Source organism: Nerophis ophidion, linkage group LG11, assembly GCF_033978795.1.
Source record: "Nerophis ophidion isolate RoL-2023_Sa linkage group LG11, RoL_Noph_v1.0, whole genome shotgun sequence".
Taxonomy (NCBI): Eukaryota; Metazoa; Chordata; class Actinopteri; order Syngnathiformes; family Syngnathidae; genus Nerophis; species Nerophis ophidion.
In genome coordinates, this window is record NC_084621.1 from 21,216,684 (window position 1) to 21,241,385 (window position 24,702).

The following is a 24,702-nucleotide window of genomic DNA, read 5'->3' on the forward strand; positions in this document are numbered from 1 at the left end:
GCTTCTGTGAAAAATGCAAATAAACAACATTTCTGTGCAGAATAGTTCCTTGTCCATTTTCAGATTGTGTCCCTTATATGTTCATGAGTCATGTTTTTATTCCTACCTTTTTCCTACGTACACACAGTTGTCTTTTTATGTGATTTTAAACTTGATTTTAAACTTTCCAAGCTACATATTATTACTGTACAAATAGAAAAATAATATTAATAAAGTGAATTTAACAGAAGAATGCGAACTTGCACATCGTTACAGTTTTTTTAATTGATTTATTTGAACTGTCGCACCGTCTCGTCAATTGAATTTCTTTGGCAAATTTCAAACGCCCAACGTGGGGCTCGAACCCACGACCCTGAGATTAAGAGTCTCATGCTCTACCGACTGAGCTAGCCTGGAGAACCTTGATATGGGGGTGATACCGTTCGAAAATGTTCATGTAGCATTTTTTGTTGCAACGTTTCTTGTTGACAGTGTTTTGTGTTATGATGTTTCATGATTTGGGTCGCGCTATTTCGTGTTGCGCCGTTTGGTGTCACAGCATTTCGTGTTGTGACGTTTCGTGCCGCAACATTTCGTGTTGTCGGCATGTTGCGTTGTTTCATGTTGCAGCATTTTGCACATCGTTACAGGTTTTTGTTTATTTATTAGAAGTGTGGCCATGTTTGTGTTGAATTTCCTTGGAAAAAAATTTAACCACCCAACGTGGGGCTCGAACCCACGACCCTGAGATTAAGAGTCTCATGCTCTACCGACTGAGCTAGCCGGGCCTGCATTGTTTACCTTGATAATTAATGGTGACAGTACAAAAATATTCATGTAGCATTTTGTGTTACATCGTTTCGTGTTGATGGCGTTTCATGTTGCAGCGTTTTGGGTTGAGCCATTTTAGTTAGTAGAAGAATGTGAACTCGCATATCGTTACAGTTTTTTTTATTGATTTATTTGAAGTGTCACACTGTCTCGTGTTGGATTTCCATGGCAATATTCAATCGCCCAATGTGGGGCTCGAACCCACGACCCTGAGATTAAGAGTCACATGCTCTACCTTGATGAATGATTGTTACTGTTGCGATTTTTCGTGCCACGACATTTTGTGTTGTCGGCATTTCATCTTGCGTTGTTTCATGTTGCAGCGTTTTGGGTTGAGCCATTTTAGTTTTCGGGTGCAGCATTTTGGGCTTTTGCCATTTAATATTCCATACATCAAACACTCAAGAGATCAATAAAAACATCCGAAATAAATACAGTTGTGTCTCAACTTACGAGCTCTATTTGTTCTAGGACTGAGGTGGTAAACCCTCAGTTTATTTCTATGCTGAGTAAGAAGGACCATCAAGACAGAATAGGAATAAAGAGGGGGATGTATCCCTTTCACATTCCAATGACTAAAACAATACAGACTTCTGTAGACAAAGAGAAACTGGTATACAGAATATATATTGAAAAGTACTAGCTGATCCAAACATGACTATGAATAAAGAAAGGACTCTTAAACATATATGAATTCTCCAAAATATTTTGTCAATAACAGTATTATTAATGATTACCATAGTACTTAATTTCCCGTAAATTGGTTCCACCAAGACTTGAACTTGGATCACTGGATTCAAAGTCCAGAGTGCTAACCATTACACCGTGGAACCTGTATTTAACCAGAAAATATCATGCAGTAAAGAGGACTTGAATGGATATAATAGATTTGTTCATGAAAATGGTAGTAAATTAAAATGTTGGTCAAAAGATTGCCACAACATTTCAGATTGTGTCCCCTAATTTCACATTTCATGAGATCAGTTGGGGAAACAAGCATGCAGGGCTTGTTGGTCTAGTCGTGTGATTCTTACTTCGGGTGCGAGAGGTCCCGGGTTCAATTCCGGGACAAGCCCTCTGTAGTACTCCTTTTTGCAATCATAACTTTCTTCCTCATTCACACAGTTGTCATTGTATTTGTGACTTTAGACTTGATTTGAACATTTTTTTTCAAACATCACACACTCAAGGGATCAATAAGTATAAAAGTGCAATAAGGTAATCAAGTTTCAGATTGTGTCCCCTATTAAAATCTGACGTTTCATGAGATTTTCTGGAAAGACTTGTTCCAGGTCTTGTTGGTCCACTCCTGTATTTTTGCTTAAGGTATGAGAGACCCTGGTATCAAATCCTGGACAAGGTCTAAAGTTTTTAAGTCCTGTTTTCAGTCAGTACTTTGTACCTCGTACTCACTTAGTCATATTTATTTTTACTTTTGACCTAAAACTTGATTTTAAACTTCGACCTATGTTTTTCAGACATCACACACTCAAGGGATCAATGACAATCAATCAAATCCAATCAAGTACTGTGTACTGTAGGATCACATTGTTTTACACGTACATTTACAGGTTCCATGGTGTAATGGTTAGCACTCTGGACTCTGAATCCAGTGATCCAAGTTCAAGTCTTGGTGGAACTTTCTTGAAACATTGAAGCAAAAAGTGTTCAGTAACATTGTCATTTGATTAATGCTTCTGTGAAAAATGCAAATAGACAACATTTCTGTGAAGAATAGTTCCTTGTCCATTTTCAGATTGTGTCCCTTATATGTTTATGAGTCATGTTTTTATTCCTACCTTTTTCCCTCGTACACACAGTTGTCTTTTTATGCGATTTTAAACTTGATTTTAAACTTTCTAAGCTACATAATATTACTGTACAAAAAAAAATATTATTAATAAAGTGAATTCAACAGAAGAATGCGAACTTGCACATCGTTACAGTTTTTTTAATTGATTTATTTGAAGTGTCGCACCGTCTCGTGGTATGAATTTCTTTGGCAAAATTCATACGCCAAAGAAGTACATTGATCCAAGTTCAAGTCTTGGTGGATTCAACTTGCAGTATTTAAGTGGACATTTTTCATTGACTGATTTAGTCCATACCCTCAGAGAATAGGATAAAAATAGTTTACAATGAAGTTCACAGTCAAAAGTAGAAATAAATATGAATATGTGTAAGAGATAAAAAGTAATGACTGAAAACAGGACTTAAAGACATAAAGGCTTGTCCAGGATTTGAACCCGGACTATCTCTCACACTCTGACGATACTAAGAAGTCCTGGAACAAGATTTACCAAATAATGTTATGAATTGTGAGATTTTAATAGGGACACAATATGAAACTCTTTGCACTTTTATGCTTACTTAGATCCACTGACATGTTCATACATAGATGAACTAAGGGTTACCAGCTCAGTCCAAGAACAAACTGTGGTCATAAATGTAGGTACCAATGTGTTTGATAAGTCTCGAATGTAAAAACATGTGTGTGTACAAGAAAGACAAGTTATGATTAAAAATATGACTTACAAACATAAGGGCTTGTCCGGGAATTGAACCCGGGACCTCTCGCACCCTAAGCGAGAATCATACGACTAGACCAACAAGCCTTAAAAACACAATGGAATACATCCTTTAAAAAATGTTGTAATCTTTTAATAGGGGCCACAATCTGAAACTGTGCTTTTAACACATATTTTGATTGACTACCATTTTCATGCATAAATAAACTGAGGGTTTACCACCTCAGTCCTAGAACTAATAGAGCTCGTAAGTTGAATTTATTTCGGAGATTTTTATTGATTTTATTAATCTCTTTAATGTGTGATGTATGAAATATTGATGAAAAAGTTTAAAGTCACAAATGTAAAGACATTTGTGTGTACGAGGGAACAAGTTTTTACTAAAAACAGGACTTATAAACATAAGAGCACAGATAGAAACTGGACTACAGCAACGTACTTTTAAGCCAAATTTAAATTCACTCCAATGTTACAAGATGGTTCCACCAGGACTTGAACTTAGATCACTGGAATTAGAGTCCAGAGTGCTAACCATTACACCATGGAACCTGTAAATGTACATGTAAAACAATGTGATCCTACAGTACACAGTACTTGATTGGATTTGATAGATTGTCATTGATCCCTTGAGTGTGTGATGTCTGCAAAAATGATGAAAATCAAGTCTAAAGTCACAAATGTAACAACAACTGTGTGTACCAGGAGAAATGATCTGATTATAAATAAGACTTATAAACACAAGGGCTTGTCTGGAAATTGAATTTCTTTAGAATAGACCAACAAGCCCTGAAAATTAATGTGGTGAAAATATAAACTCTTACTACGGACAATAATACCAAAACTGCACTTTTAACACATTCTTGAATTTAATTTTGATTTATTTTTCATGTAAGAGATATTCAGGTGGATCATACTGAACACTGTATATTTACAAGTTGGTTCCACCAAGACTTGAACTTGAATCACTGGATTCAGAGTCCAGAGTGCTAACAGTTACACCATGGAACCTGTAAATGTACATGTAAAACAATGTGGTTCTACAGTACACAGTATTGATATACTTTGATAGAGTTTTATTGAGTGTAAGTTGTCAGGAAAATGGAGGGAAACGTTTAAATCAAGTCTAAAATTGAAAAAAAAGACAAGACTTGTGACTGTGTGTACGAGGGGAAAAGTCATGACTGAAAACAGGAATTATAATTTTAACACAAGGACTTGTCCAAGACCAACAAACCCTGCAACATGATTGCTGTACAAATCTTGAAATAAAATGTGAGATTTTAATAGGGGACACAATCTGAAACTGGATTAAAACTTTGCACTTTTAACCCAAATTTAGATTCACTGCTTTCTTCAGGTATGAATTAAAAACATGGTTAAAAGTTTTGACACAATGTCAGATTGTGTCCTTTATTAAAATCTCACATTTCATGAGATTTATTGAACTTGGACGAGTACTTTTGTTTATAATTCCTGTTTTCAGTCATGACTTTTCCCCTCGTACACACAGTCACAAGTCTTGTCTTTTTTTATACTTTAGACTTGATTTAAACGTTTCCCTCCATTTTCCTGACAACTTACACTCAAGGTGTCAATGAAAATCTATCAAAGTTCATCAGTACTGTTTACTGTTGGATCACTTTATTTAGGGGTTTGTACACAGGTTCCATGGTGTAATGGTTAGCACTCTGGACTCTGAATCCAGTGATCCAAGTTCAAGTCTTGGTGGAACCTTCTTGTGACATTAAGAGTGATTAGTGTTGAATACAACCTAACATCCCTTTAAGTATTTTCACATGAAAAAAGGATTGAGTCTAAATTTGGCTTAAAAGTACAATGTTGGAATCCAGTTTCTAATTGAGCTCTTATAAGTTTATAAGTCCTGTTTTTAGTAAGAACTTGATCCCTCGTAAACACACTCGTCTTTAAATTTGTGACTTTAAACTTTTACATCAATATTCCATACATCACACACTCAAGAGATCAATAAAAATCTCTGAAAAAAATACAATTTACGAGCTCTATTAGTTCTAGGATTGAGGTGGTAAACCCTCAGTTTATTTATGCATGAAAATGGTAGTCAATCAAAATATGTGTTAAAAGCACAGTTTCAGATTGTGACCCCTAAGGATTAAAACATTTTTAAAAGATGTTTGCTATCATGTCTCTCAGGCTTGTTGGTCTAGTCGTATGATTCTCGCTTAGGGTGCGAAAGGTCCCGGGTTCAATTCCCGGATAAACCCTTATGTTTGTAAGTCCTATTTTTAATCATAACTTGTCTTTCTTGTACACACAATTGTTTTTACATTCGAGACTTATCAAACACAGTGGTACCTACATTTATGACCACAGTTTGTTCTAGGACTGAGCTGGTAACCCTTAGTTCATCTATGTATGAAAATGTCAGTGAATCTAAATAAGTATCAAAGTGCAAAAAGGTAATCAAGTTTCCAATTGTGTTCCAATTTCAAATTTCATAACATTCGCTGGTAAGTCTCGTTCCAGGACTTCTTAGTATCGTCGTATCCTTCTTGCTCAGAGTGTGAGAGATGGGTTCAAATCCTGGACAAGCCTTTATGTCTTTAAGTCCTGTTTTCAGTCATTACTTTTTACCTCACTCACACATAGTCATATTTCTTTCTACTTTTGACTGTGAACTTCATTGTAAACTATTTTTATCCTATTTTCTGAAGGCATACACTAAAGCAATCAATGAAAAATGTCCACTTAAATACTGCAAGTTGGTTCCACCAAGACTTGAACTTGGATCACAGTTTTCAAAGTCCAGAGTGCTAATAATTACACCATGGAACCTACACAATCCTAAAATAATTTGAACACAAGGACTTGTCCAAGACCAACAAACCCTGCAACAGGATTTTGATTGATTGATTGATTAAAACTTTTATTAATAGATTGCACAGTACAGTACATATTCCGTACAATTGACCACTAAATGGTAACACCCGAATACATTTTTCAACTTATTTAAATCGGGGTCCACGTTAATCAATTCATGGATTGCTGAACAAATGTTTAATAGGGGACACAATCTTTTAACAAAAAAATTAATTCACTACCATCTTCATGCACAAATGAAATAAGGGTTTACAAGATCAGTCCTAGTACAAATAGAGCTTGTAAAGTAAGAACCAACTGTATTTGATTGTGTAGATTTTCATTTATCCCTTGTTTATGTGCCCTCTGGAAAAGTGAAATAAAAGTTCAAAACCAAGTCTAAAGTCAAAAATGTAACAAGTGTGCATACGAGGAACGGATCCATGATTGAAAACAGGACTTAAGAACATACAGGGGACACAATCTGAAACTGGGTTAAAACTTTACACTTATATTTACAGGTTCCATGGTGTAATGGTTAGCACTCTGGACTTTGAATCCAGTGATCCAAGTTCAAGTCTTGGTGGAACCAACTTGCAGTGTTTAAATAGCAAATAATTAATCCTGCTGGATTATTATGGATCCCTCGAGCTTGTGATGTCTCATAAAATGGTCAAAATTAGTTCTAACATCACAAATGTAACAACAACTGTGTGTATGAGGAGGAAAGTTGTGGTTGAAAACAGGATTTATAAAAATATGACTTCTCACACCCGACTCATACCACTAGACTAAAAAGCCCTGAAAAACAAGGTGGCAAACATGTTGAATTTCTTTTCAGCTTTTAAAAGGGGACACAATCTAAAACTGATAAGTGATGTGACTAAAAACAGGATTTATGAACATATAAGGAGCACAATCGGAAACTGCACTACAGCATTGTAATTTTTAGCTAAATTTGGATGCACTCTCTTTTTCAAAAAAATATTCAAAGGGCGATGAGTAAGTGTTCTAATGTTTCAGGAAGGTTCCACCAAGACTTGAACTTGGATCACTGGATTCAGAGTCCAGAGTGCTAACCATTACACCATGGAACCTGTAAACGTACATGTAAAACAATGTGATCCTACAGTACACAGTACTATATTGGATTTGATAGATTGTCATTGATCCCTTGAGTGTGTGATGTCAAAATAAATTAGATACAAGTTCAAAATTAAGTTCACAGTCAAAAATCTAACCCGCGGGAAAGTCCTCAGCTTGAAGCGTCCCTCTGTCTCGGATTTTTAGTTTACTACCATTTTCATGAAAAAATATCAAACACATCTGTTATATCCAATCAATTACTGTTTACTGCAGGATCATTTGGGGGGGATTATACAGGTTCCATGGTGTAATGGTTAGCACTCTGGACTTTGAATCCAGTGATCCAAGTTCAAGTCTTGGTGGAACCAACTTGTACAACTGGAGTGCATACTAATCAGAGTGTCCTGCAGCATGAAAAAGAGAGCACCTTAAATGTTGATTTCAGATTGTTTCTTATTAGAAGATGTTTTTCAATAATAACTTTTTTCATTTGTGACTTTTGACTTAATTTTGATCATTTTTTCATTGACATCACTCACTTATGGGATCCATAAAAACTAGGGGTGTAACGGTACGTGTATTTGTATTAAACCGTTTTGGTACGGGGGTCCCAGTTGGGTTCGGAGGTGTATTTAGTGAGTTTCCACATGAACATATGAAGTAGCCCCCTAAACTAAAGTCTTAACAAGCTGCTCCGCTCCGATGGTCTGGGTTTAAATCCAGGAAAAGCTTTTATGTCTTTAAGTCCTTTTACTTCGTACACACATAGTCATACTTCTTTCTACTTTTTACTGTGAAATTCATTGTAAACTATTTTTATCCTAATTTCTGAAGGCATACACCAGGGGTGTCCAAACTTTTTCCACAGAGGGCCGCACACGGAAAAATTTAAGCATGCGGGGGCCATTTTGATATTTTTCATTTTCAAACCATAACAAAATATATGGATTTTTTTTTTTTTAATCCTTAGGTCTCCTGAGGAGCATAGAGGGTCTCAGTCACTAAAACGTTAAAAATGAGTAAAATTATATATTTTATTTATTCATTTAATGCTTACAGTAAATCTCTATATCAACTTGAGGTTGATATAAAGTAAAACAAATAAGGTTTTATGCCTTTTCTGTCAAAGACAACCTTGTTTTTTATAGTAAAACTGAAATATTCAGTATTTAGATAGATGGATAGATTTCATGTTGTGGCGTTTTGCACATCGTTACAGGTTTTTTTATTTATTTATTAGAAGTGTGGCAGTGTTTGTGTTGAATTTCCTTGGGAAAAATTTAAAAGCCCAACATGGGGCTCGAACCAACGACCGTGAGATTAAGAGTCTCATGCTCTACCTTGATGAATGAGCGTTAGTGTTGCGATGTTTCATGCCACGACATTTCGTGTTGTCGGCATTTCATGTTGCGTTGTTTCATGTTGCAGCGTTTTGGGTTGAGCCATTTTAGTTTTCGGGTGCAGCATTTTGGGCTTTTGCCATTTAATATTCCTTGCATCAAACACTCAAGAGATCAATAAAAACATCCGAAATAAATACAGTTGTGTCTCAACTTACGAGCTGTATTTGTTCTAAGACTGAGGTGGTAAACACTCAGTTTATTTCTATGCTGAGTAAGAAGGACCATCAAGACAGAATAGGAATAAAGAGGGGGATGTATCCCTTTCACATTCCAATGACTAAAACAATACAGACTTCTGTAGACAAAGAGAAACTGGTATACAGAATATATATTGAAAAGTACTAGCTGATCCAAACATGACTATGAATAAAGAAAGGACTCTTAAACATATATGAATTCTCCAAAATAATTTATCAATGACAGTATTATTAATGATTACCATAGTACTTAATTTACCGAAAATTGCTAAGTTTGCATTCTTCTGTTAAACTCACTTTATTAATAATACATTTCTTTTTGTACAGTAATAATCAATAAAGAGCGCATATGAGGCTAAGAATGTTTAAAATGAAGTTTAAAATCACATAAGAAGACAACTGTGTGTACGAGGTAAAAAGTTAGGAATAAAAACATGACTCATAAATTTATAAGTGATACAATCTGAAAATGGACAAGTAACTATTCTTCACAGAAATGTTAATAATTTGCATTTTTCACAGAAGCATTAATTAAATGGAGGTGGTATTGATCACTAATCACTCTAATGATTCAAGAAGGTTCCACCAAGACTTGAACTTGGATCACTGGATTCAGAGTCCAGAGTGCTAACCATTACACCATGGAACCTGTACAAACAAAAGTAAAAGAAAGTGATAAAACAAAAAACAGCATTGATGAAATTTAATAGATTTTCATTGACACTGCTTTCTTCAGGTATGAATTAAAAAATGATTAAAAGTTTTGACACAATGTCAGATCGTGTCCCTTATTAAAATCTCAAATGTCATGAGATTTGTTGAACTTGGACGAACACTTGTGTTAATAATTTCTGTTTTCAGTCATGACTTTTCCCCTCGTACACACAGTCAAAGGTCTTGACATGTTCATACATAGATGAACTAAGGGTTACCAGCTTAGTCCTAGAACAAACTGTGGTCATAAATGTAGGTACCACTGTATTTGATAAGTCATGAATGTAACAACAACTGTGTGTACAAGAAAGACAAGTTATGATTAAAAATGGGACTTACAGACATAAGGGTTTATCCGGGAATTGAAATCGGGACCTCTCGCACCCTAAGCGAGAATCCTACGACTAGACCAACAAGCCTTAAAAACACAATGGAAAACATATTTTAAAAATGTTGTAATCTTTTAATAGGGGCCACAATCTGAAACTGTGCTTTTAACACATATTTTTATTGACTACCTTTTTCATGCATAAATAAACTGAGGGTTTACCACCTCAGTCCTAGAACTAATAGAGCTCGTAAGTTGTATTTATTTCGGAGATTTTTATTGATTTTATTGATCTCTTGAGTGTTTGATGTATGGAATATTAAGGGAAAAGTTTAAAGTCACAAATGTAAAGACAAGTGTGTGTACGAGGGAACAAATTCTTACAAAAAACGGGACTTATAAAGATAAGAGCACAGATAGAAACTGGACTACAACACTGTACTTTTAAGCCAAATTTAAACTCACTGATTTTTTCATGCAAAGATACTCAGAGGGAGATCTTACTGGATCACTCTGATGTTACAAGATGGTTCCACCAAGACTTGAACTTGGATCACTGGATTCAGAGTCCAGAGTGCTAACCATTACACCATGGAACCTGTAAATGTACATGTAAAACAATGTGATCCTACAGTACACAGTACTTGATTCGATTTGATAGATTGTCATTGATCCCTTGAGTGTGTGATGTCTGCAAAAATAATCAAAATCAAGTCTAAAGTCACAAATGTAACAACAACTGTGTGTACCAGGAGAAAAGATATGATTGTAAATAAGACTTATAAACACAAGGGCTTGTCTGGAAATTGTATTACTTTAGAATAGACCAACAAGCCCTGAAAATGAATGTGGCGAAAATAAAAACTTTTACTACGAACCACAATCCCAAACTGCACTTTTGACACATTCCTGAATTTAAATTTGATTTGTTTTTCATGGAACAGAGATTTTCAATTGGATCATACTAAACACTGAAATTTTACAAGTTGGTTCCACCAAGACTTGAACCTGGATCACTGGATTCAAAGTCCAGAGTTCTAACCATTACAGCAACAAACATGCAAAAGCTAAATATAATTTTAACACAATGACTTACCCAAGACCAACAAACCATGCAACAGAATTTTGATTGATTGATTGATTGATTGAAACTTTTATTAGTAGATTGCACAGTACAGAACATATTCCGTACAATTGACCACTAAATGGTAACATCCTAATAAGTTTTTCAATTTGTTTAAGTTGGGGTCCATGTTAATCAATTCATGGATTGCTGAACAAATGTTTAATAGGGGACATAATCTTTTAATTAATAATTCAATTCACTACCATCTTCATGCACAACTTAAATAAGGGTTTCCAAGATCAGTCCTAGAACAAATAGAGCTTGTAAATTGAGAACCAACTGTATTTGATAGTGGAGATTTTCATTGATCCCTTGATTATGTGCCCCCTGGAAAAGTGAAATAAAAGTTCAAAACCAAGTCTAGAGTCAAAAAAGTGTGTGTACGAGGGACAGATCCATGATTGAAAACAGGACTTAAGAACATATAGAGGACACAATGCGAAACTGGGTTTAATATAAGTTGGTTCCACCAAGACTTGAACTTGAATCTCTGAATACAAATACTAGAGTGCTAACCATTTATCATGGAACCTATAAATTAAAACAAATTGTCCTTCAGTCGCAGTACTTGATTGGATATAACAGTTTTCATGAAAATGGTAGTACATTAAAATGTTGGTTAAAAGTTAACCACACAATTTCATATCCTGTCCCCTAATTTCACATTTTAGAGTTGGGTTACCATGAATGTAGGGCTTGTTGGTCTAGTCCAGGGGTCGGCAACTCTTTTGAAATTCATAATGAAATAACACTGCATACAGAGGTTTTTGTTTTTTTGCATTGTGCTATGTATAGACCAAGGGTCTCAGACACGCGGCCCGCACCTTAACATGAAAATTTAATGTTAGTGCCACCCGCGAGTTTATTATGAATGTCACTTGACAGCATCACACTTGCCAACCCTACCCACTTTTTCGGGAACCTCCCATCTTGAATAGCAAATATTCTCTCGAAACAACAATAAGGGCAAACGGTGATGGCACTGTCGTTAGCGCTCTCTACAAATTGTGCAAACTGCTTTCCAGTTCTGTCACATGTTGTAAGTGGCTTCTCTGGACACACGTAAGTGACTACAAGGCATACTTGTACAACAGCCACACAGGTCACACTGAAGGTGCGGGTTCAAACAACTTTAACATTCTTAATAAAATGCACCACACTGTGAACCCGCACCAAACAAGAATGACAAACACATTTCGGGAGAACATCCGCACCGTAACACAACATAAACACAACAGAATTAATACACAGAATCCCATGCAGCACTAACTCTTTAGGGCGGGGTTGAGTGGGGGCGGGCGGGGTTTGGTGGTAGCGGGGCTGTATAATGTAGCCCATAAAAGCTTATCCAGGATTTGAACCTAGATCGTCTCTCACACCCTCAGCAAGAAGGATACGACGATATTCAGAAGTCCTGGAACGAGAATTACCAACAAATGTTATGAAATGTCAACTTGAAACTTGATTACCTTATTGCACTTTTATACTTAATTAGATTCACTGATATGTTCATACATAGATGTACTAAGGGTTACCAGCTCAGTCCTAGAACAAACTGTGGTCATAAATTTAGGTATCACTGTGTTTGATAAGTCATGAATGTCACAACAACTGTGTGTACAAGAAAGAGAAGTTGTGATTAAAAGTAGGACTAATAAAAATGAGGGCTTGTCTGGGAATTGAACCCAGGACCTCTCGCACCCTAAGCGAGAATCATACGACTAGACCAACAAGCCTTAAAGGCATGATGGCAAACATCTTTTAAAAAAGTTTTAATCTTTTAATAGGGGTCACAATCTTAAATTGTGCTTTTAACATATTTTGATTGACTACCATTTTCATGCATAAATAAACTGAAACTGTGTGTACCAGGAAAAAAGTTATGATTGTAAACAAGACTTATAAACACAAGGTCTTGTCTGGAAATTGAACCTGAATCAATACCATTAGACAGGACTGACAAGGGGCTTCACGGTGGCAGAGGGGTTAGTGTGTCTGCCTCACAATACGAAGGTCCTGCAGTCCTGGGTTCAAATCCAGGCTCGGGATCTTTCTGTGTGGAGTTTGCATGTTCTACCCGTGAATGCGTGGGTTCCCTCCGGGTACTCCGGCTTCCTCCCACTTCCAAAGACATGCACCTGGGGATAGGTTGATTGGCAACACTAAATTGGCCCTAGTGTGTGAATGTGAGTGTGAATGTTGCCTGTCTATCTGTGTTGGCCCTGCGATGAGGTAGCGACTTGTCCAGGGTGTACCCTGCCTTCCGCCCTATTGTAAAGCTATTTTTTTTGTTGTTAATTATTAGGGGTGTAATTGTACACGAAAATTTCGGTTTGGTCCATACCTTGGTTTAGAGGTCACGGTTCGGTTCATTTTCAGTAGAGTAAGAAAACAACAAATTATAATTTTTTTGTGTATTTATTTACCAAATTTGTAAACAATGGCTTCATCCTTTTAACATTGGGAACACTAAAATAATTCTGCCCACGTTAATCCACATTAAACTGCCTCAACTTGTTGCTCAAATTAAATAAAATGATAAAACTTTTCTCCTACATATAAAAAGTGCAACATTAAACAGTTTCAAATCAACTCATCATGCTTAATTTATTACAGCATTTGGGAAGCCTGTAGTTGATTTTTATTATGTAAATGTTATATTTTTGTCAACATGTGATAGCAGGGACCCTGCCATTCAAAACTAGGCTTCTACATTACAAATAATTAATTTAACTATTGCTAAAAAATAGTTGGATAGCAATAGGAGAGACTATTCATCCCTGAACACCATGGAGTTCATATAGGCTTTATGATGCACGTACATTATTATATCACTAGCACACACACACACACACACACATACACAAACACACACACACACACACACACACACACACACACACACCATGAATTGATTAACGTGGACCCCGTCTCAAACAAGTTGAAAAACTTTTTCGGATGTTACCATTTAGTTGTCAATTGTACGGAATATGTGCTGAACTGTGCAATCTACTAATAAAAGTATTAATCAATCAATCAAAAACACACACACACACACACACACACCGTACAATGATCTAGTGTTACGCTAAAAGCTAATTAGCCTTCACCTCAAACCAAAACTGCGAGCGAGCAGGTGACTCTAGACTTGGTTTTGAACTTTTATTTCACTTTTCCAGAGGGCACATAATCAAGGGATCAATGAAAACCTACAAAACCAAATACATTTGGTTCTTATTTTACAAGCTCTATTTGTTCTAGGACTGATTTTGTAAACCCTTATTTAATTTGTGCATGAAGATTGTAGTGAATTCAATTTTTAGTTAAAAAATTGTGTCCCCTATTAAACATTTGTTCAGCAATCCATGAAATGATTAACGCGGACCCCGACTTAAACAAGTTGAAAAACTTATTCGGGTGTTGCCATTTAGTGGTCAATTGTACGGAATATGTACTGTACTGTGCAATCTACTAATACAAGTTTCAATCAATCAATCAATCAAAATCCTGTTGCAGGGTTTGTTGGTCTTGGACAAGTCATTGTGTTCAAATTATAAAATAATTTGCAGGTTCCATTATGTAATGCTTAGCACTCCGGACTTTGATTCTAGTGATCCAAGTTCATGTCTTGGTGGAACCAACTAGCTGTATTTAGGTGGACAATTCTCATTGATTGCTTGAGTGCATACCCTCAGAAAATAGGATAAAAATAGTTTATAATGAAGTTCACAGTCAAAAGTAGAAATAAATATGACTATGTGTGTACGAGATAACAAGTAATGACTGAAAACAGGACTTAAAGACATAAAAGCTCGTTCAGGATTTGAACCCATACCATCTCTCACACTCTGAGCAAGAAGGATACGACGATACTAAGAGGTCCTGGAACAGGGTTTACCATCAATTGTTATGAATTGTGAGATTTTAATAGGGGACACAATCTGAAACTTGATTAACTCTTTGCACTTTTGTACTTACTTAGATCAACTGACAAGTTCATACATAGATGAACTAAGGGTTACCAGCTCAGTCCTAGAACAAACTGTGGTCATACATTTAGGTACCACTGTATTTGATAAGTGTCAAATGTAACAACAAGTGTGTGTACAAGAAAGACAAGTTATGATTAAAAATAGGACTCTGAAAAAAAAGGGCTTTTCTGGGAATTGAACCCAGGATCTCCCGCACCTTAAGCGAGAATCATACGGCTAGACCAACAAGCTTTAAGGAATGATGGAAAACATCTTTTAAAAATGTTTTAATCTTTTAATAGGGGACACAATCTGAAACCGTGCTTTTAACATATTTTGATTGACTACCATTTTCATGCATAAATAAAATGAGGGTTTACCACCTCAGTCCTAGAACTAATAGAGCTCGTAAGTTGTATTTATTTCAGAGATTTTTATTGATTTTATTGATATCTTGAGTTTGTGATGAATGGAATATTGAGGGAAAAGTTTAAAGTCACAAATGTAAAGACAATTGTGTGTACGAGGGAACAAATTCTTACTAAAAACAGGACTTATAAACATAAGAGCACAGATAGAAACTGGACTACAACACTGTACTTTTAAGCCAAATTTAAACTCACTCCTTTTTTTTTTTTTCCATGCAAAAATACTCAGAGGGAGGTCATACTGGATCACTCTAATGTTACAAGAAGGTTCCACCAAGACTTGAACTTGGATCACTGGATTCAGAGCACAGAGCACTAACCATTACACCATGGAACCTGTAAATCTACTTTTGATTTGATAGATTGTCATTGGTCCTGCGATGAGGTGGCGACTTGTCCAGGGTGTACCCCGCCTTCCGCCAAATTGGAGCTGAGATAGGCGCCAGCGCCTCAGCGACCCCAAAAGGGAATAAGCGGTAGAAAATGGATGGATAGATTGTCATTGATCCCTTGAGTGTGTGATGTCTGCCAAAATGATCAAAATCAAGTCTAAAGTCACAAATGTAACAACAACTGTGTGTACCAGGAGAAAAGTTCTGATTGTAAATAAGACTTATAAACACAAGGGCTTGTCTGGAAATTGAATTTCTTTAGAATAGATCAACAAGCCCTGAAAATTAATGTGGTGAAAATATAAACTTTTACTACGGACCACAATCCCAAACTGCACTTTTAACACGTACCTGATTTCGAGTTTGATTTATTTTTCATGGAAGAGATAACTAGTTATAGACCAAACTTACCACTGTAATTTTTTCAAGTTGGTTTCACCAAGACTTGAACTTGGATCACTGGATTCAAAGTCCAGAGTGCTAAACATTAGTGAAGTGAATTATATTTGTTTCGCGCTTTTTCTCTAGTGACTCAAAGCGCTTTATATAGTGAAACCCAATATCTAAGTTACATTCAAACCAGTGTGGGTGGCACTGGGAGCAGGTGGGTAAAGTGTCTTGCCCAAGGACACAACGGCAGTGACTAGGATGGCGGATGCGGGAATCGAACCTGCAACCCTCAAGTTGCTGGCACGGCTGCTCTACCAACCGAGCTAAACCGGAATCTGTACGTAATTAGGTAAAAGAAAATGATCCAACAAAAAACAGTATTGATGAAATTTAATAGATTTTCATTGACACCTTGAGTGTAAGTTGTCAGGAAAATGGAGGGAAACGTTTAAATCAAGTCTAAAATTGAAAAAAAGACAAGACTTGTGACTGTGTGTACGAGGGGAAAACAGGAATTATAATTTTAACACAACGACTTGTTCAAGACCAACAAACCCTGCAACATGATTGCTGTACAAATCTCAAATAAAATGTGAGATTTTAATAGGGGACACAATCTGAAACTGGATTAAAACTTTGCACTTTTAACCCAAATTTGGATTCACTGCTTTTTTCAGGTATTAATTAAAAAAATGGTTAAAAGTTTTGACACAATGTCAGATTGTGTCCCTTACTAAAATCTCACATTTCATGAGATTTATTGAACTTGGACGAGCACTTGTGTTTATAATTCCTGTTTTCAGTCATGACTTTTCCCCTCGTACACACAGTCACAAGTCTTGTCTTTTTTTTTAACTTTAGACTTGATTTAAACGTTTTCCTCCATTTTCCTGACAACTTACACTCAAGGTGTCAATGAGATTTAATCACATTTCACCATTACTGTTTACTGTTGGATCATTTTATTTAAGGATTTATGTACAGGTTCCATGGTGTAATGGTTAGCACTCTGGACTCTGAATCCAGTGATCCAAGTTCAAGTCTTGGTGGAACCTTCTTGTAACATTAGAGTGATTAATTTTCAGTATGACCTGACATCACTTTACGTATTTTCACATGAAAAAAGGAATGAGTCTAAATTTGGCTTAAAAGTACAATGTTGTAATCCAGTTTCTAATTGTCCTCTTATATGTTTATAAGTCCTGTTTTTAGTAAGAACTTGTTCCCTCGTACACACACTTGTCTTTACATTTGTGACTTTAAAGTTTTACATCAATATTCCATACATCACACACTCAAGAGATCAATAAAAATCTCTGAAATAAATACATTTGTGTCTCAATTTATGAGCTCTATTTGTTCTAGGCGTGTCTTAATGAAATTAAACAATGGATGTCCGCTAACTTTTTGCAACTCAACGCCAAAAAAACGGAAATGCTGATTATCGGTCCTGCTAGACACCGACCTCTATTTAATAATACAACTTTAATATTTTACAACCAAACAATTAAACAAGGCGACTCGGTAAAGAATCTGGGTATTATCTTCGACCCAACTCTCTCCTTTGAGGCACACATTAAAAGCGTTACTAAAACGGCCTTCTTTCATCTCCGTAATATCGCAAAAATTCGCTCCATTTTGCCCACTAAAGACGCTGAGATCATTATCCATGCGTTTGTTACGTCTCGCCTCGACTACTGTAACGTATTATTTTCGGGTCTCCCCATGTCTAGCATTAAAAGATTACAGTTGGTACAAAATGCGGCTGCTAGACTTTTGACAAGAACAAGAAAGTTTGATCACATTACGCCTGTACTGGCTCACCTGCACTGGCTTCCTGTGCACTTAAGATGTGACTTTAAGGTTTTACTACTTACGTATAAAATACTACACGGTCTAGCTCCATCCTATCTTGTCGATTGTATTGTACCACATGTCCCGGCAAGAAATCTGCGTTCAAAGGACTCCGGCTTATTAGTGATTCCCAAAGCCCAAAAAAAGTCTGTGGGCTATAGAGCGTTTTCATTCCGGGCTCCAGTACTCTGGAATGCCCTCCCGGTAACAGTTCGAGATGCCACCTCAGTAGAAGCATTTAAGTCTCACCTTAAAACTGATTTGTATACTCTAGCCTTTAAATAGACTCCCTTTTTAGACCAGTTGATCTGCCGTTTATTTTCTTTTTCTCCTATGTCCCACTCTCCCTTGTGGAAGGGGTCCGGTCCGATCCGGTGGCCATGTACTGCTCGCCTGTGTATCGGCTGGGGACATTTTTGCGCTGCTGATCCGCCTCCGCTTGGGATGGTTTCCTGCTGGCTCCGCTGTGAACGGGACTCTCGCTGCTGTGTTGGATCCGCTTTGGACTGGACTCTCGCGACTGTGTTGGATCCATTATGGATTGAACTTTCACAGTATCATGTTAGACCCGCTCGACATCCATTGCTTTCCTCCTCTCCAAGGTTCTCATAGTCATCATTGTCACCGACGTCCCACTGGGTGTGAGTTTTCCTTACCCTTATGTGGGCCTACCGAGGATTTGGTAGTGGTTTGTGTTGTGGTCTGTGCAGCCCTTTGAGACACTAGTGATTTAGGGCTATATAAGTAAACATTAATTGATTGATTGATAGGACTGAGGTGGTAAACCCTCAGTTTATTTATGCATGAAAATGGTAGTCAATCAAAATATGTGATAAAAGCACAGTTTCTGATTGTGGCCCCGATTAAAAGATTAAAAAAATTTTGAAAGATGTTTTCCATCATGTCTTTATGGCTTGTTGGTCTAGTCGTATGATTCTCGCTTTGGGTGCGAGAGGTCCCGGGTTCAATTCCCGGAGAAGCCCTTATGTTTCCAAGTCCTATTTTTAATCATAACTTGTCTTTCTTGTACACACACTTGTTGTCACATTCGTGACTTATCAACTACAGTGGTACCTAAATTTATGACCACAGTTTGTTCTAGGACTGAGCTGGTAACCCTTAGTTCATCTATGTATGAAAATGTCAGTGAATCTAAATAAGTTTAAAAGTGCAATAAGGTAATCAAGTTTCAGACTGTGTCCCCTATTAAAATTTCACATTTCATAACATTCGTTGGTAAGTCTCAGTCCAGGACTTCTTAGTATCTTTGTATCCTTCTTGCTGAGGGTGTGAGAGATGGTCTGGATTCAAATCCTGGACAAGTATTTATGTGATTAGGTCCTTTTTAAGTCACTACTTTTTACCTCGTACACACATAGTCATATTTCTGTCTACTTTTGACTGTGAACTTCATTGTAAACTATTTATATCCTATTTTCTGAGGGTATGCACTAAATCAATCAATTAAAAATGTCCACTTAAATACTGCAAGTTGGTTCCACCAAGACTTGAACTTGGATTAGTGGATTCAAAGTCCAGAGTGCTTACCATTACACCATGGAATCTACACATTCCAACAATAATTTGAACACATAGACTGATCAAAGATCAATAAACCCTGCAACAGGATTTTGATTGATTGATTGATTGAAACTTTTATTAGTAGATTGCACAGTACAGTACATATTCCGTACATTTGACCACTAAATGGTAACACCCGAATAAGTTTTTCAATTTGTTTAAGTCGGGGTCCATGTTAATCAATTCATGGATTGCTGAACAAATGTTTAATAGGGGACACAATCTTTTAACTAAAATTTTAATTCGCTACCATCTTAATGCACAAATCAAATAAGGGTTTACAAGATCAGTCCTAGAACAAATAGAGCTTGCAAATTACGGACCAACTGTATTTGATTGTGCAGATTTTCATTGATCCCTTGATTATGTGCCCTCTGGAAAAGTGAAGTAAAAGTTCAAAACCAAGTCTAGAGTCAAAAATGTAACAAGTGTGTGTACGAGGGACAGATCCATGATTGAAAACAGGACTTAAGAACATATAGGGGACACAATCTGAAACTGTGTCAAAACTTTGCACTTATATGTGCAGGTTCCATGGTGTAATGGTTAGCACTCTGGACTTTGAATCCAGTGATCCAAGTTCAAATCTTGGTGGAACCATCTTCTAGTTTTTAAGCGGCTATTAGAGAATACCGTCGGGTTATTATGGATCCCTCGAGTGTGTGATGTCTCATAAAATGGTTAAAATCAGGTCTATAATTGCAAATGTAACAACAACTTTGTGTATGAGGAGGCAAAGGGATGATTGAAAATAGTATTTATAAAAATGTGACTTCTCACACCCGAAGCCAGATTCGAACAACTAGACTAAAAAGCCCTGAAAAATTATCCGTTGAACTTTGTTTAACCTTTTAATAGGGGACACAATCTAAAACTGACAAATGTGACTAAAAACAGGACTTATAAACATTTAAGGAGCACAATCTGAAACTGCACCACAACATTGTACTTTTTAGCTAAATTTGGATGGATAGATTGTCATTGATCCCTTGAGTGTGTGCCGTCAGAAAAAAAAGGAAATACAAGGTCGGAATTAAGTTTACAGTCATAAATCTGACCTATGGAGAGAGTCGTCTGCTTGAAGCATCCCTCTGTCTCGGACTCTCTCGTTGTCATGTGACGAGTTTATCTTGCCTCTGATTGGCCCGGCTGTAATGTTCCAACCTAACCTTAGCCCATCATCATGGACTTTCTCCATACGTATGGATGTTGTCAATCATCCAGGTCATTGTATTTTCTCCGTACCTTCTCTCTCTCATCTTCTCTCTATGTAGCTCTGATGTAAGCTACCTCACTACATGGGTCTTAAAGTAACCAAGCTACACGAAAAGCTACTTGTAAAAAAATGTGCTCCGTAACTGCCAAGCTAATGGAAAATGTAGTTGAGCTACGTAGTTTAGCTACATGTAGCTTGTTACTGCATGTATATATATGTATATATGTTTATACGTACCAAACTCTGAAACAAGATTTTCCATTAAATCTCATGAAATGTAATAGGGGACAAAATCTGAAACTCGGTTATTGGACTTTTAAATATATTTAGTTTCACTGATATGTTCATACATGGATGAACTAAGGGTTTCCAGCTTCTTCGGGTGTGAGAAGTCGTATATTCATAAATCCTCTTTTCAATCATAACGTTCCTCCTCATACACACAGTTGTAGTTAAATTTGCGATATTGTACCTGATGTTGACCATTTTATGAGACATCACACACTCGAGGGATCCATTATAATCCAACGGTATTCTTTAGTTGCCACTTAACTATTGCAAGTTGGTTCCACCAAGACTTGAACGTGGACCACTGGATTCAAAAACCAGAGTGCTAACCATTACACCATGGAACCTGCAACTGTAAGTTTAAAGTTTAAACCCAGTTTCAGATTGTGTCCCCTATATGTTCTTTAGTCCTGTTTTCAATCATGGATATGTCCTTCGTACACACACTTGTTGTTACATTTGTGACTTTAGACTTGGTTTTGAACTTTTACTTCACTTTTCCAGAGGGCACATAATCAAGGGATCAATAAAAATCTACAAATTGAAAAACAGTTGGTTCTTAATTTACAAGCTCTATTTGTCTAGGACTAATCTTGTAAACCTTTATTTCATTTGTGCATGAAGATGGTAGTGAATTTAATTTTCACTACCATCTTAATTTTCCCGTAATAAACATTTGTTCAGCAATCAATGAATTGATTAACATGGACCCCAACTTAAACAAGTTGCAAAACATATTCGGGTGTTACCATTTAGTGGTCAATTGTACGGAATATGTACTATACTGTGCAATCTACTAATAAAAGTTTCAATCAATCAATCAATCAATCAATCAAAATCCTGTTGCAGGGTTTGTTGGTCTTTGACAAGTCATTGTGTTGAAATAATAATCTGATAAGCGCAGGTTCCATGGTGTAATGGTTAGCACTCTGGACTTTGAATACAGTGATCGAAGTTCAAGTCTTGGTGGAACCAACTTGCAGTATTTAAGTGGACATTTTTCATTGATTGCTTTAGTGCATACCCTCAGATAATAGGATAAAAATAGTTTACAATGAAGTCACAGTCAAAAGTAGAAAGTAATATGACTATGTGTGTACGAGGTAAAAATTAATGACTGAAAACAGGATTTAAAGACATAGAAACTTGTCCAGGATTTTAACCCAGACCATCCCTCACACTGAGCAAGAAGGATACGAAGATACTAAGTCTTGGAACGAGACTTACCAACAAATGTTATGAATTGTGAGATTTTAATAGGGGAGACAATCTGAAACTTGATTAACTCTTTGCCCTTTTGTACTTACTTAGATCAACTGACAAGTTTATACATAGATGAACTAAGGCTTACCAGCTCAGTCCTAGAACACACTGTGTTCATAAATGTAGGTACAACTGTATTTGATAAGTCTCGAATGTAACAACAAATGTGTGTACAAGAAAGACAAGTTATGATTAAAAATAGGACTTATAAACATTAGGGCTTGTCCGTGAATTGAACCCAGGACCTCTCGCACCCTAAGCGAGAATCATACGACTAGACCAACAAGCCTTAAAGATATTATAGCAAACATCTTTTAAAAATGTTTTAATTTTTCAATAGGGGACACAATCTGAAACTGTGCTTTTAACACATATTTTGATTGACTACCATTTTCATGCATAAATAAACTGAGGGTTTATCACCTCAGTCCTAGAACTAATAGAGCTCGTAAGTTGTATTTATTTCGGATATTTTTATTGATTTTATTGTTCTCTTGAGTGTGTGATGTATGGAATATTAAGGGAAAAGTTTAAAGTCACAAATGTAAAGACAAGTGTGTGTAAGAGGGTACAAATTCTTACTAAAAACAGGACTTATAAACATATAAGAGCACGGATAGAAACTGGACTACAACACTGTACTTTTAAGCCAAATTTAAACTCACTCCTTTTTTCATGCTAAAACACTCAGAGGGAGGTCATACAGTATCACTCTATTGTTCCAAGAAGGTTCCACCAAGACTTGAACTTGGATCACTGGATACAGAGTCCAGAGTGCTAACCATTACACCATGGAACCTGTAATTGTACATGTAAAACAATGTGATCCTAGAGTACTCAGTACTTTATCGGATTTGATAGATTGTCATTGTTTAGTGTGTGATGTCTGCAAAAATGATCAAAATGAGGTCTAGAGTCACAAATGTAACAACAACTGTGTGTACCAGGAGAAAAGATCTGATTGTAAATAAGACTTATAAACACAAGGGCTTGTCTGGAAATTGAATTTCTTTAAAATAGACCAACAAGCCCTGAAAATGAATGTGGCGAGAATAACATTTTTTTACTACGGACCACAATACCAAACTGCACTTTTAACACATTCCTGAATTTAAATTTGATTTATATTTCATGGAAGAGCTTTTCAAATGGATGATACTGAACAATGTATATTAACAAGTTGGTTCCACCAAGACTTGAACTTGGATCCAAAGTCCAAAGTGCTAACCATTACACCATGGAACCTGTATCTAAAGAGTTAAAATAATGTCATCCAAAAGTAAACAGTATTGATAAATTATGATAGAGTTTTACTGACACCTTGAGTGTAAGTTGTCGGGAAAATGGAGGGAAATGTTTAAATCAAGACTAAAATTGAAAAAAAGACAAGGCTTGTGTGTACGACTGAAAACAGGAATTATAATTTTAACACAAGGACTTGACTAAGACCAACAAACCCTGCAACAGTTTTGCCAAACAAATCTCAAATAAAATGTGAGATTTTAATAGGGGACACAATCTGAAACTGGGTTAAAACTTTGCACTTTTAACCCAAATTTGGATTCACTGCTTTCTTCAGGTATGAATTAAAAACATGGTTAAAAGTTTTGACACAATGTTAGATTGTGTCCCTTATTAAAATCTCACATTTCATGAGATTTATTGAATTTGGACGAGTACTTGTGTTTATAATTCCTGTTTTCGGTCATGACTTTTCCCCTCGTACACACAGTCACAAGTCTTGTCTTTTTTTTCTTTAGACTTGATTTAAACGTTTCCCTCATTTTCCTGACAACTTACACTCAAGGTGTCAATGAGATTTAATCACATTTCATCAATACTGTTTACTGTTGGATCACTTTATTTACTTGTTTATGTATAGGTTCCATGGTGTAATGGTTAGCACTCTGGACTCTGAATCCAGTGATCCAAGCTCAAGTCTTGGTGGAACCTTCTTGTGACATTAAGAGTGATTAGTGTTCAGTTCAACTTCCCTTTAAGTATTTTCACATGAAAAAAGGAATGAGTCTAAATCTGGCTTATAAGTACAATGTTGTAGTCCAGTTTCTAATTGTGCTCTTATATGTTTATAAGTCCTGTTTTTAGTAAGAATTTGTACCCTCTTACACACACTTGTCTTTACATTTGTGACTTTAAACTTTTACATCAATATTCCATACATCACACACTCAAGAGATCAATAAAAAATCTCTGAAATAAATACAGTTGTGTCTCAACTTACGAGCTCTATTAGTTCTAGGACTGAGGTGGTAAACCCTCAGTTTATTT

At 36.3% G+C, this 24,702-nt stretch overlaps 18 non-coding genes across 18 annotated transcripts; 8 read left to right on the forward strand and 10 right to left on the reverse strand.

The window, feature by feature from the left end:
- Positions 1-694: 694 nt before the first annotated feature.
- trnak-cuu (transfer RNA lysine (anticodon CUU)) lies at positions 695-767 on the reverse strand. Its single transcript has one exon. It is a non-coding gene; the product is annotated as a tRNA-Lys (tRNA).
- An 804-nt stretch (positions 768-1,571) lies between these two features.
- On the reverse strand, positions 1,572-1,643 carry trnaq-uug (transfer RNA glutamine (anticodon UUG)). Its single transcript has one exon. It is a non-coding gene; the product is annotated as a tRNA-Gln (tRNA).
- Positions 1,644-2,380: 737 nt separating this feature from the next.
- trnaq-cug (transfer RNA glutamine (anticodon CUG)) lies at positions 2,381-2,452 on the forward strand. The gene has a single exon. It is a non-coding gene; the product is annotated as a tRNA-Gln (tRNA).
- Positions 2,453-3,353: 901 nt separating this feature from the next.
- On the reverse strand, positions 3,354-3,425 carry trnap-agg (transfer RNA proline (anticodon AGG)). The gene has a single exon. It is a non-coding gene; the product is annotated as a tRNA-Pro (tRNA).
- Positions 3,426-4,274: 849 nt separating this feature from the next.
- On the reverse strand, positions 4,275-4,346 carry trnaq-cug (transfer RNA glutamine (anticodon CUG)). Its single transcript has one exon. It is a non-coding gene; the product is annotated as a tRNA-Gln (tRNA).
- Positions 4,347-5,000: 654 nt separating this feature from the next.
- Positions 5,001-5,072, forward strand: trnaq-cug (transfer RNA glutamine (anticodon CUG)). The gene has a single exon. It is a non-coding gene; the product is annotated as a tRNA-Gln (tRNA).
- Positions 5,073-6,696: 1,624 nt separating this feature from the next.
- trnaq-uug (transfer RNA glutamine (anticodon UUG)) lies at positions 6,697-6,768 on the forward strand. Its single transcript has one exon. It is a non-coding gene; the product is annotated as a tRNA-Gln (tRNA).
- Positions 6,769-7,201: 433 nt separating this feature from the next.
- On the reverse strand, positions 7,202-7,273 carry trnaq-cug (transfer RNA glutamine (anticodon CUG)). The gene has a single exon. It is a non-coding gene; the product is annotated as a tRNA-Gln (tRNA).
- A 285-nt stretch (positions 7,274-7,558) lies between these two features.
- Positions 7,559-7,630, forward strand: trnaq-uug (transfer RNA glutamine (anticodon UUG)). The gene has a single exon. It is a non-coding gene; the product is annotated as a tRNA-Gln (tRNA).
- Positions 7,631-9,439: 1,809 nt separating this feature from the next.
- On the reverse strand, positions 9,440-9,511 carry trnaq-cug (transfer RNA glutamine (anticodon CUG)). The gene has a single exon. It is a non-coding gene; the product is annotated as a tRNA-Gln (tRNA).
- Positions 9,512-10,431: 920 nt separating this feature from the next.
- trnaq-cug (transfer RNA glutamine (anticodon CUG)) lies at positions 10,432-10,503 on the reverse strand. The gene has a single exon. It is a non-coding gene; the product is annotated as a tRNA-Gln (tRNA).
- Positions 10,504-12,694: 2,191 nt separating this feature from the next.
- trnap-agg (transfer RNA proline (anticodon AGG)) lies at positions 12,695-12,766 on the reverse strand. The gene has a single exon. It is a non-coding gene; the product is annotated as a tRNA-Pro (tRNA).
- A 4,428-nt stretch (positions 12,767-17,194) lies between these two features.
- Positions 17,195-17,266, forward strand: trnaq-cug (transfer RNA glutamine (anticodon CUG)). The gene has a single exon. It is a non-coding gene; the product is annotated as a tRNA-Gln (tRNA).
- Positions 17,267-18,976: 1,710 nt separating this feature from the next.
- Positions 18,977-19,048, forward strand: trnap-ugg (transfer RNA proline (anticodon UGG)). The gene has a single exon. It is a non-coding gene; the product is annotated as a tRNA-Pro (tRNA).
- Positions 19,049-20,174: 1,126 nt separating this feature from the next.
- On the forward strand, positions 20,175-20,246 carry trnaq-uug (transfer RNA glutamine (anticodon UUG)). The gene has a single exon. It is a non-coding gene; the product is annotated as a tRNA-Gln (tRNA).
- A 1,179-nt stretch (positions 20,247-21,425) lies between these two features.
- trnaq-uug (transfer RNA glutamine (anticodon UUG)) lies at positions 21,426-21,497 on the reverse strand. Its single transcript has one exon. It is a non-coding gene; the product is annotated as a tRNA-Gln (tRNA).
- A 1,643-nt stretch (positions 21,498-23,140) lies between these two features.
- On the reverse strand, positions 23,141-23,212 carry trnaq-cug (transfer RNA glutamine (anticodon CUG)). Its single transcript has one exon. It is a non-coding gene; the product is annotated as a tRNA-Gln (tRNA).
- A 1,082-nt stretch (positions 23,213-24,294) lies between these two features.
- Positions 24,295-24,366, forward strand: trnaq-cug (transfer RNA glutamine (anticodon CUG)). The gene has a single exon. It is a non-coding gene; the product is annotated as a tRNA-Gln (tRNA).
- The last annotated feature ends 336 nt before the right edge of the window (positions 24,367-24,702 follow it).